The sequence below is a fragment of the Dasypus novemcinctus genome, chromosome 9, assembly GCF_030445035.2.
Source record: "Dasypus novemcinctus isolate mDasNov1 chromosome 9, mDasNov1.1.hap2, whole genome shotgun sequence".
In the NCBI taxonomy this organism is placed as follows: Eukaryota; Metazoa; Chordata; class Mammalia; order Cingulata; family Dasypodidae; genus Dasypus; species Dasypus novemcinctus.
In genome coordinates this window covers 34,330,000-34,342,517 of record NC_080681.1, presented here as the reverse complement: position 1 = coordinate 34,342,517, position 12,518 = coordinate 34,330,000, and the positions used below count along the sequence as shown (strand labels likewise).

Here is a 12,518-nt window from a genome sequence, read left to right as displayed (position 1 = left end):
AAGAAGAAAGGACAACTTACAGAATGGGAGAAAATATCTGGAAACCATATACCTGACAAGAGTTTACTATCCAGAATATATAAAGAACTCCTACAACTCAACAGCAAATAAGACAACCCAAGTTAAAAATGGGCCAAGAATTTGAATAGACACTTCTCCAAAGATGTTCAAGTGGCCAATAAGTATATAAAAAGATGCCCAACATAATTAGCTATTAGAGAAATGCAAATTAAAACTACAATAAGATGCCAGTTCATACCCACTAGGATGGGTATTATTTAAAAAACTGAAAATAACATGTGTTGGAGAGGATGCAGAGATAGAGGAACCCTCATACACCACTGGTAGGAAAGTAAAATGGAGCAGCCATTGTGCAAAACAGTTTGGCAGTACCTCTGAAAACTCAACATACAATTACCATATGACTGGGCAAGTTCCACTTCTAGGTATATACCCAAAAGAACTGAAAGCAAGGAGTTGGACAGATTATTTGTACACCAATATTCATTGCAGCATTATTCACAAGAGCCAAAAGATAGAAGCAACCCAAGTGTTGAGTGGATAAATAAAATGCAATATATCCATATAATAGCATACTATTCAGCTCTAAGAAGTGAGTACTGGAACATGATATAACATGGATGAAACTTGAAATACTTTGAGTGAAATAAGCAAAACACAAAAGAACAAATATGGTATGATTTCTCTTATATGAAATACTTAGAATAAGCAAATTTATAGCAACAGAAAGCAGAATAGTAGTTACCAGGAGTGGGGGTAAGGGAATGGGAAGTTACTGCTAAATGAGGATGAATTTTAGTTTGAGATGATTAAAAGAGTCTGGAAATAGAGGTGAAAGTTATATCATATTGTCAGTGTACTTAATATCAAAGAATTGTCCACCTAAAGTGGGTAAAATGATTTTTATGTATGGATATTTGACCACAATTAAAAATAAATAAATGGTGAGAAGCGGACTTGGCCCAATGGATAGGGCATCCGCCTACCACATGGGAGGTCCGCAGTTCAAACCCCAGGCCTCCTTGACCCATGTGGAGCTGGCCCATGCGTAGCACTGATGTGCGCAAGAAGTGCCCTGCCATGCAGGGGTGTCCCCCGCGTAGGGGAGTCCCACGTGCAAGGAGTGCGCTCCCTAAGGAGAGTTGCCCAGCGCAAAAGAAAGCGCAGCCTGCCCAAGAATGGCACCGCCCACACAGAGAGCTGACACAAGATGACACAACAAAAAGAAACACAGATTCCTGGTGCTGCTGATAAGGATAGAAGCGGTCACAGAAGAACACACAGTCAGTGAACACAGAGAGCAGACAACTGGGGACGGCGGGGAAGGAGAGAGAAATAAATTTTAAAAATAAATAAATCTCTTTTAAAAAAATAAATGGTTTTTTAAAAATTAAACTTTCTGTTCCCAGAAACAAATGCTTCAATATTCATCAACCACAAGCCAATTAGACTATCATAAGGACAGGAAAGGGATGAAAGTCCCCTAATTCATCAGAGTAACTCAAAGGTAAACCTGAAAAATTAGTCAAACATGTTTTGCAAACAAGACTCAAATGTTTTGCTCTACAGATATGAAATTTTTTATCTTATCACAGTAACTTATTACAGGACAGAGGAAACCTAAACATTTAAGAAGTTTGTCCTCAGGCAAATAGTTCAAATTCTTTTATTCCAAAGAGCCCATATTAACCGCTGTTTACACAAAGTAGTGACTCCTTTGCCTGCTGAATATCAAAATATTTTGCAATTAATTGCCTCTTTAAAAAAAACCTAACTCTTGTTTAATATGATAGCCAGTATTTTTAAAGCATGTTCAAAATCTGCTTCATGCTCTGCAGAGACAAAGGTATAATTAAAACAAAACCTATAGAATTTAATTAATATATAGTTACTTTAAAAAAAAAAACTGTACCCCAAAATTTAACTTTTCATCCAGTATTATCCATTTTTTCCCATTTTACCTATGAACACTGTGAATCTAATACCAGAATAGTTTTTTAATCTGCTTACACAGAAATTAAACTTAAAATTTCTAGGTGATGTGAGGTATATGCATATAAAAAAGCAATACGGGTGGGAAAGATGGTGACATCCAAGCAGCACCATTCTCCAACTGAAGCGCCCCAGCCGGTGGTGGAGGAGGAGGAAACTAAAACATTTAAAGACCTGGGTGTGACAGATGTGCTTTGTGAGTCTTGTGACGAGTTGGGAGGGACAAAGCCCACCACGATCCAGATCAAAGCTATTCCTTTGGCTTTTCAAGGTCGTGGTATCATTGGGCTGCAGAAACTGGCTCTGGAAAAACAGGGGCCTTTGCTTTGCCCTTCCTCAATGCCCTGCTGGAGATGCCCCAGCGTTTGTTTGCCCTAGTTCACACACACACACACACACACACACACACACACACACACACACACACACACACACACACACACACACACACACGGGAGCTGGCCTTTGAGATCTCAGAGCAATTTGAAGCCCTCAGGTCCTCTATTGGTGTGCAAAGTGCTGTGATTGTCGGTGGAATTGATTCAATGTCCCAATCTCTGGCCCTGGTGGAAAAACCACAAATAGTAATAGCCACTCCTGGTAGATTGATTGACCACATGGAAAATACAAAAGGATTCATCTAAGAGATCTCAAATACTTGGTCATGGATGAAGCAGACCGAATATTGAATGTGGATTTTGAGACAGAGGTTGACAAGATCCTGAAAGTGATCCCCTGAGATCGGAAAACATTTCTCTTCTCTGCTACCATGACCAAGAAGGTGCAAAGACTTCAGCTCTGAAGAATCCTGTGAAATGTGCTCTTTCCTCAAAATACCAGAGAGTTGAGAAATTACAATAATATTATCTTTTTATTCCCTCTAAATTCAAGGACACCTATCTGGTTTATATTCTAAACGAATTGGCTGGAAACTCCTTTATGATATTCTGCAGCACCTGTAATAATACTCAGAGAACAGCTTTGCTACTCCAAAATCTTGGATTCACTGCCATCCCCCTCCATGGACAGATGAGCCAGAGCAAGCGCCTAGGATCCCTTAATAAGTTCAAGGCCAAGGCTCAGTCCAATCTTCTAGCAACCGATGTTGCAAGTCGAGGTTTAGAGATTCCTCATGTGGATGTAGTTATCAACTTTGACATTCCTACCCATTCCAAGGATTACATCTATCGAGTAGGTCGACCAGCTCGAGCCGGGCACTCTGGAAAGGCAATTACTTCTGTCACACAGTATGATGTGGAACTCTTCAGCACATAGAGCGCTTAATTGGGAAGAAACTGCCTGTTTTTCCAACACAGGATGAAGAGGTGATGATGCTGCCGGAACGTGTGACTGAAGCCCAAAGATTTGCCTGAATGGAGTTAAGGGAGCATGGAGAAGAGAAGAAACGCACACGAGAAGATGCTGGGGACAATGATGATACGGAGGGTGCCACTGGTGTCGGGAACAAGGTGGTTGGAGGAAAAATGAAAAAACAGAAAGTCTGTTAATCACTTTTATAAAGACTTGAGTTTTGCTTTTTGTTCTGTATAAGAGGATTGAAGTGAAGGGAAAAAAAAAGAAACCACCTCCAACAGAGTTCCTCAGACCGAAATCTGTCAGAATTATGTCCAAAACCTGCTCAGCTAACCCAAGACTAATTCCCCATTCTGTGTTGGAGTCTTGTTACCGCAGGGTATTTTTAACAGTGGCTCATGTCCAGACTATTACTGCTCTTCAACCTTGATCCCTCGCTCATGACTTGAGAAGGATGTGTTCTTCTATCACTTTTCACAGACATTTTTGCCTGTTTCACCAAGTCAAGGACAAAGTTGATGAAGACCATGATCTATACTTGAAAAGGATCTTCTACATCTATCAAACAGTGGTATTTAAGCCATCTCAATTTGTGCTTCATTAAGAACTAAAGTGGAATAATAAATTTATATATATATTTTTTAAAAAGCAATGCCTTTGAAAGTTCAAAGTTATTTCATTTTCTAATAAACCAGCGCTTCTTTCCTCAAAGCATTCCTAGTTCATGATTAGTAAAACACTGTACAAATTAAATTCGCATAGAGAAGTGTAGATGAAAGCAAGGAAAGTGGCCTTAAGTGGGAGAGAACTCTGCAAATACTAGGTCACCATTGATATATATTGATAGACAAAGACAAATAATATTCCTTTGAGTTTGTGTAGGGATTTTAAATTTGCAAAGTTCTTTTATTTATCCTCCAGTATAATACCCTCAAAATATCCACATTTAACAGTAATAGTAATCACAAGATGTTTATTATGAGCCCGATTCTCTTCCAAAAAGTACTTTGCATGTATTTTTCCACATTTTTTGTTTTTTAAAAGATATTTCAATTACATAAATATTACAGAGAATATACAGGGGATTCCCATATGCCTCGCTCCCCACATCTCCCACATTTTCCCACATTAGCAATCTTTTGACAGTGTGGTATATTCATTTGATAAGCAATTGATGAGCACATTTTGGAGCACTGCCACTAAGCATGGATTATAGTTTACTCTGTAGTTTACACGCTCTCCCGTTCAACTCTGTAGGTTATGGCCAGATATACAATGGCTGTATCTTTCGTGGTAATATCATTCAGGATGATTCCCAAGTCCCAAAAATGCCCCCCTATTAAACCTCTTTTTCCTTCTTCCTAGCCCCAGAACATTGATGGGTCATACTTTGCATGTGTTAATGTATTTAATTCCTCACAACATCCTTGAGAAAAATGCTGTCCCCATTTTACAGTGAAGAAACTGAGGTACAGTGAGGTTAAGTAACTCACTCAAAATCATTAAGTTACTGAACGAAATGACTAGGCCAAAACCACCTGCAGGTTGAAGGTGGAATCTGAACTAGAAAGCAGTCTTCTGGTTCCCAAATCAAAGGGTGTCTCTCCCCAGCGAAAATGGAATCAGCTAATGATTTCTGATCTAAATACACCACCTCCTTCTAAGAAAAACCCAGCTATTAGCATGTACAACAGAGATACAAACACCAGAGACAAAAGGAACCCTCAATTTCCTTAATTATCTGTTCAAAGTCCTAGCTAATGTCATTTTAATTTTACAAGTATTTTCTACAACCTCAGCTAGTCTTTGCAGGTTACCAAAGAAAACTAAAAAGCCTCCAGAAAAAGGAACTATTTGGACATTATATGTTAGAATTTTCACCACATTTTTCTCCTACATTGTAATGTTTTGATGGCTTTTTACAGTTCATGTTTCTGGCAAACTTGTTTCATTAGTGCTCAAAGTAGAGAAAGCTAATGTAACACATCCCCAGTGCTGCAATTTGAAGCTACTAACCAGCGGGAGTGATGTTAAAACCCAATTCTGATAGCATTAGGAATCTTTCCCTTTCTAGGAAATCTTTACATATCAAAAGAGAAAAGATACTTTTCTTCTGAATGTATTTGTAAGTTGCAAATAATAGGAGATACTTTACCTGAGATCTCATTTCCTCTTTTCTAACAGGTTGCCCTTTGGCTCAGTCCCCCAGAATGGGTCAGGACTTATAAAAACGGAAGGTGATGTCCACTTTCCTGCACTAAATTAAAAATACATTTACATTTGTGTGTTCAATCTCTAATTCCATCATTCGAATATTGAGCACCTACTATATGCCAAGTTCTGTGGCTGCTAGGAATACAGCAGCAAACAGCAGGGCAAGTTACTCCTCAGCTTTCATGGAGCTTCCATCCTATTGTAAGAGGAGGAGTGAGACAATAAACAAATACGCGAGATCAAGTTTTTAAAGTACAAAAGTGGCTCCACCTCCAGAAAAGAACAACAAATGAGGATATTTTAGGAGGGTTAAGTCGAAAGAGCTGACACCGCCTAGCCCCTCCCTGGCTCACAGGACAGTTATGGATTCAGTGGAACAAATTTTTATCTCAAAAGTATTCCCAACTAGCTCAGGACTACTACAAATACAAGGTTTATTCTTTTTACCAGCAGGCACAGCATCTGGTCACTTTCAGACAACCCTTAATTGTCCAGAATTGATGTGCCCATTCAGACAAACCCTATGTAGCTATACAGGGCAGAGCCAGGAGCTGGGAGGTTGGCATTGACGAGCCAGTGCTTGGCAGCCCAACACAAGGCAGAGTTTCTCAAGAGTCAAGAAATGCTTTAAGTCCAAGCAAAGGCTGGAGGCTCAGTCAATGAGAATATTAGAAAGACAATTTGTGTACCAGACAGAGTTGGAGCAGATTACCTCAAAGGACCCTTAAAATACCAACATTCCATAACTCTAGAACACTAGCTAGATACGTGTTATCCTATGAATGCAATATCGCCCCAGATGTCACTTATCATAAAGCATTACTTGAGAACATGTTGCTAATAAGAGAAAAGTGTGGATGTTACAAAGAAATAACTTAAAATTTACCACATAATGATAGTTGCTAAATAAGCAACTTTTTCCACGGCAGACCCACCAACTCTCCTTGGTGGAATCCTTCAGTGAAACAGTATTTGGACAAGAAGCAAAGATTTCTCTCCACCACAATCCTGCAAGAGATCATCTTCTGTATTATTCAGAAAGCAGCAGTTTTCAAACTTACTGTTCTTAGGAGCCAATTACCTTTAAAAATTATCAAGAACTCCAACAAGACATTGTTTGTGTGAGTTATATCTATCGACATTTACCACAATAGAAATTAAAACTGAGTAATTTTTAAATATGTATTAATTCATTAAAATCAACAATAAACCCACTGCATATTTTATTTTAAAAATCACTATTTCCAAAACACCAGCACATTGTGAGAATAAGCATTATTTTAAATTTTTGCAAATCTCTTTAATGTCTGGTTTCATAGAAGGCAGCTTGATTTTCATATCTACTTCTGCATTCAATCTGCTATGATACATTGTTTTAGCTGAAGGATATGTGGAAAGCAGTCTCACACAGACATGAGCTTGGAAAGAGGACGTACATGTTAACAGCCTTCTCATATACCTCTGGCTTTTTCTTCAATACTACTCCTAAATTCAACAAATACTCATTTCTAAAAGGTTAGTTGTACCACGGAATCTGAACCCTATTACAAACTTCTCATACCCTCTTATATTAAAAATCCATCGCTCTCCCCAAAATAGCAAGTAATTACAAAAGGAGGAAGAGTAACCTCACAGCAGAGAATTCTAGCAGAGACCACTTTAACCAGGTGATCAAAGTTAACGTCACCCAGAATAACATCACATCCTGTACCCCCAGTTCGAAAGGCACAGCCTCTCCATGGGATCATTCCCAATAATGCACAACCTCAATCTAATCATGAGAAACATCAGACAAACCCAAACTGAGAGACATTTTTCAAAACAACCAACCAGTACTCTTCAAAAATGTCAAGATCATGTAAGATTGAGGAACTGTCACGATTGGAGGAAACTAAAGAGATATGATTAACTAAATGCAACGTGGAGTCCTGGAACAGAAAAAAAATTAGTGGAAAAATTGGTGAAATCCAAATAAATTCTGTAGTTAATATTTTGCCAAGGTTAATTTTTTAGTTTTGATAAGTCTTCTATGGACATATAAGAAGTCAAAGCTGGGTAAAAGGTACAAAAGAACTCTGTACTATTTTTACAACATGTCTGTAAGTCCAAAAATATCTCACAACTAAAAGTTTTTCCAAATCAACTGTTCTGTCTTGTACTTTGAATGGATGTTTTACCAAGGCATGATTTTCTACATCTAGTCATCTGGAAAACAATGGCTGAGTTACGCAAATAGTCTATATTGACATATTTCATTATATAATATCGAAAAAAAAAAATCACATGTTAGTATCACCACTGACCTCATCAGAAAAGTTTTTAACCGCTGAAAAATTGTCAAGGTCATGAAGATGGATAGAAGTTTTCCAAAATTTAATTTCACTTGAAAATTCAAATTTGATCACTGCTAACAAATATGTCAGTTGTTTTCCTTGAAGTAACAGGCTCATTGTGTTCATTTTCAAAACATGTCTGCCAAATAACAAAGTCTGGAAAACTATCATTTGTCTGTCATTCTTTCAAGTAAAAATGGTGTCCCATGAAAAATAGTAGTTCAGCTCACAACTCAAACAGATACACCAGTACTTTCCTCTTAAAACAGCCGTGGTACTTTGGTACGGAGAATGCTACATGCATACTTCCCACTTCATCATTCAGAATATGAAAGAGATGTGTATTTGAGGGTTGAAAATTTTTACTGCTGCATCTAGAACATTCTTAAGTAAAACTCTTTTTTTGTTTTTACTGCAACTGTGTGACAGTGAAGTACTACCTTGATTCATATAAGGAACCAGCATGTTTTATCATAATGTTTTTGTACCATCAGTGCAGTGTTAACCCAGTGAAAAAGACAAACAACATTTTAGAATTATTATAAAAATAGTTTTTGACCTCACAGAACCCCTGAAAAGGTCTCAGATTCATGACATCTTTAGAACCACTGGTATAAAGAGTTAACCTTCAGCTCCTGAATGAAACATACACTACTTTAGCCAACACATGGAGTACTAAAGAGAAAATTATGCTAAGCTTTTTAGTATCTTTACCAAGAAACAATAGTTTTTGCTATCAAAGGCTCTAAATAATCTAATGAAAGAATTAGTGCCTGACTTTAGATCGACCGCCAACAGCTCACCCAGACAGTTTTCTCTGAGAATCCAAAAAGAAAGTGACTCCTCGTGTACTTTTCATAGGGTAAATTTCATCCCTCCAACTCCCAAAAGAGAATACATGATCTTTAAACATTTGAGAGATAATTAAGATTCAGGTTTATTATTTTGGCAAAGTTGTTTCCCTTTTTTGTACTTTATGAGTTAGACAGAGTTATAAGATAATTATTGAGGGAAGTAGATGTAGCTCAAGTGGTAGAGCTTCCGCCTACCATATGGGAGGACCTGGGTTTGATCCCTGGGGCCTCCTGGTAAGAGAGAAGAGGGGAAAGCGTGCCTGTGCGGCGAGCCAGTGCCCGCGTGGTGAGACAGTGCCCTCCCAAGTGCCCACACCAGTGCCTGCGTGGCGAGCCAGTGCCCGCGTGGTGAGACAGTGCCCTCCCAAGTGCCCACACCAGTGCCTGCATGGCGAGCCAGTGCCCTGTGCAGGTGAGTCACGCAGCAAGATGATGGCGCATCAGAGGAGAGACGGGGAGAGCCAAGGTGAGGCACAGCAGAAATCAGGAACTGAGGGGACACAATTAACAAGGAACCTCTCTCCCCATCAGAGGTCTCCAGGATCAGGTCCCGCTGAATCCTAGGAGAGAAAATGAGAAGACAACACAGATAGCAAAAAGCAGCAGGGCAGGAAGAGGGGAAGGGGGGGAAATAAACAAATACATCTTTAAAAAATGATAATAATAAGATAATTATTGATGTATTGATTTTTCAAGAAATATTGAGAGTAGATATGGTTCAAGAGGTTAAATGCCTGCTTCCCACATGGGAGGTCCTGGATTCGGTTCCCAGTGCCTCCTAAAAACAAAAAAACAACAAGCAAACAAACCAAAAAACCAACTCAGGGGAGCCGATGTGGCTCAGTGGTTGAGCACCAGCTTCCCACATATGAGGTGCCAGGTTCAATCCTTGGCCCCAGTACCTTAAAAAATAAATAAATAAATAAAAGTAAAGAAATATTAGGTACCCTCCATGTGCTAGGGACTGGAGATTCATCCGTTAACAGTCCCTGCCCTCTCAAAGGTTACATTCAAGCATTAAAGACATGGAAATTCCTCTGCTAGAGAATTTCCATATATATGGAAAAGCTAGCACAAGTAAGCCAACAGGTAAGTAAGAAATAAGTAAAGTAAGTAAACAAGTAAGTCAATTATAGATATGTTCCAGGTGTCAAATGCCATGAGGGAAAAAAAACAACAGTAAGGTAAGAGGGGAGACCTGGGGTTAGGAGGGGAGGGCACATTTTAAATAGGGCGGGGCTGAGCCCAGAGGTTCCATACAGAAGAGAAAGATTACAGCTCTTCTATCTCACATCACTGTTTCTGGGTTTTCCTGTCCCCTACCAGCTCCAGTCCTCGGTGCCTCTTTCTGGAGGACACATCCCTACAGAGGAGCAAGGCCTTTTCATCCAGGTCCAGATTTAGCTCTACAGCTTCAGGTTAAGTTGTTCATTTCAAAGGGGCCTAAACCCTGGCTCAGCCCACACCCCCTCCGCAGCTCCCGCAAAAACTCCCTGAGCCACCTTTTCTGTGCTTGGAGCACACCGCTAAACGGTCAACTCATTAACACATCATGGGATTGCCCCCACTCTTTCTTTTCCTAAATACACAGATTCTCTAAATAGGGAGCGATTTTTGAAGACCTAACTATGTGCCATAAACTGCTACCTGCTTTACATGCATTTCATTCTCATCACAGTCCAAGAAATAGGTATAATTAACAGCATTGATAGATAAGACAGATGTTCCATAACCCACAAAACTGGGATTCAAATTCAAGTCTTCAAAACAAGAAAAATAGGTTTTTATTCACAACCTCCTCCCAACTTCATCATTCCTCACTTTGCGGAGGATATATAAAAAACAAACAGCGTGTTTATAGAGTCTGTCTTGTATTCAACACTACATTTCAGGATCAGGTCTGATTTTTGCATCAAAAATATACCTGAGGGGAGAGGATATGGCTCAGTGGTTGGGCACCTGCTTTCCATGTACAAGGTCCTGGGTTCAATCCCCAGTACCTCCTTAAAATACATATATACCTGGAGGCCATCAGGCAGAAAGGGTTAAAAATCCTAAGCTGCTACCCGGGCTGCTGGTCAAGGAGGGAAGCAGGGTTGCCCAGGGCCCCAGGACAGCCAGCCTCGGAGTACACAGAGCCCACCGTGTCCTCAGGAATAACTTCCTCAATCTCTACATACCCTCCTGAGGTTTTATGTAAGCCTTTTCCAAGAGATTTCAAGTTGAGTAATAAACAGAAATGATAGATTTGGTTGGGTCTTCCTTAAGTTCAGGAATATCTGACAGTATCATGAAATGGCTTGGCACAGTCCTGTGCAATTCCTCATCAGAATTCTCTTCTTCTGAATCATGTTAAGAAAGTAAGTTTTGTTCTGGGATTCGTGTGTAACTACCTACTCACAGGCTGCTGAACCCAGAAGGACGGGAAATAAGCTGAGGCTTGTCAGGAGGAGCTGGGAGTTGGAAGATTTTCTGGATGCATGTTTTCAAACAGACCTATGTACTGCTTAGAGAAACAGCTCCCTTCTGCAACGGTTGGCTCTGAGAGAAGTCTGAATACTGTTGTCTACTTTCATCTTCAACTGCCTGTGAAGTACTCAGGTTCAACACAACTAGCCCTTGGATCAAGAAGCCTCAAATTCCTCTCATCTTGAAGAGGCAGGGACTTCTATTATTTTCCTACAATTCCTCAGGCTAAATGAATTTTAGATATTATTATTGTACAAGATATATCAGATGTAGCACAATAATGAAAATTTGTTTTCTCCTTTATGCATACAGTATACCCTGAACTTAATTTGGCATACACTTGATTTCAAATTGAGATGTTTTATAACACCATTTTTCCAAATGCAGTAGTAGTTGAAAAATGAACTTCTTGCTGATCTGGGCTAGATAAACAGAGGAAATGTGGAATCTTATTTGTTTTACTTGAAGAAGGAAAAAAAAAACCTACTTAAAGTTCTGATCCCAGTGCCTTTGAACATTTAACACTTAAAACCTGAATTGTTTCACAACAAACTAGAGCTCCCTTTCCTCTCTCTAACAAGAGGCCCTTAGGAAGTATTTATTTAGTTAATAAATGTTAAGTAGTTGTGTTTCTCTCAGAAAACAAAAAACAAACAAAACCTCTTGAAGATGCTCTTTGGGCTCTCTAGCTCTGCAACGGTCCCTACGAGCTCCATCAGGCAAGAGCCTGGAGCAGTAAACTGGGAATTTTAAGGAACAGCATGGCCACGAGCATTTCTCAAAAAAAAAGAAGAAAGAAAGAAAGAAAAGAACTCCCCTCTTGGCCAGAATCCAAAAGGTAATTGAGTCGGGTAAGGTCCAAACTAATCTCTGCACAGTTTCTCTGCCAACTTTCTACAGGCATTAGGTTTTTCAGCATGGGCTTAGCAGATCATCTAAAACAATTAATTAGTGCTTTTCAATTCACAAGTACTATTAATGAAATGTTGCCAGACAGCCTTTGATAGTGTGTTTTTAGAGCTAATTAAACTTGGCAAAACGAAGGGGACAGGCTCTCCGGGCATCCAGCAAGGCCAGGCTCAGATGGAGCCAGTGCCAGAACGCAAAGCCATCCTCCCGACAGCCAACAGAGGGGGTGGCAAAGGGAGCGGGGCTGCTTCAGGCCAGCCTGCAGGGCCCTCTTTAACGTGCCAAATACTCCTCTCAAATTATATAATTATCAGGCTCTGAAAGGTCAAACTATGCTCCCTCCCTAAAATCTTTTTTTCTTCTATTCAGTGGAAACTCTTGATTTGATACTCAGAGGTTTGGTACTGCGTCC

General features: G+C 39.6%; 1 protein-coding gene and 1 pseudogene across 1 annotated transcript in view; one reads left to right on the top strand and one right to left on the bottom strand.

Moving 5' to 3' along the window:
* The window catches only part of TGFBR3 (transforming growth factor beta receptor 3), a 219,799-nt gene that overhangs the window by 171,619 nt on the left and 35,662 nt on the right, over nucleotides 1-12,518 (bottom strand). The gene's annotated exons all lie outside the window — the stretch shown is intronic.
* LOC139439553 (probable ATP-dependent RNA helicase DDX47 pseudogene) lies at nucleotides 2,104-3,521 on the top strand (annotated as a pseudogene).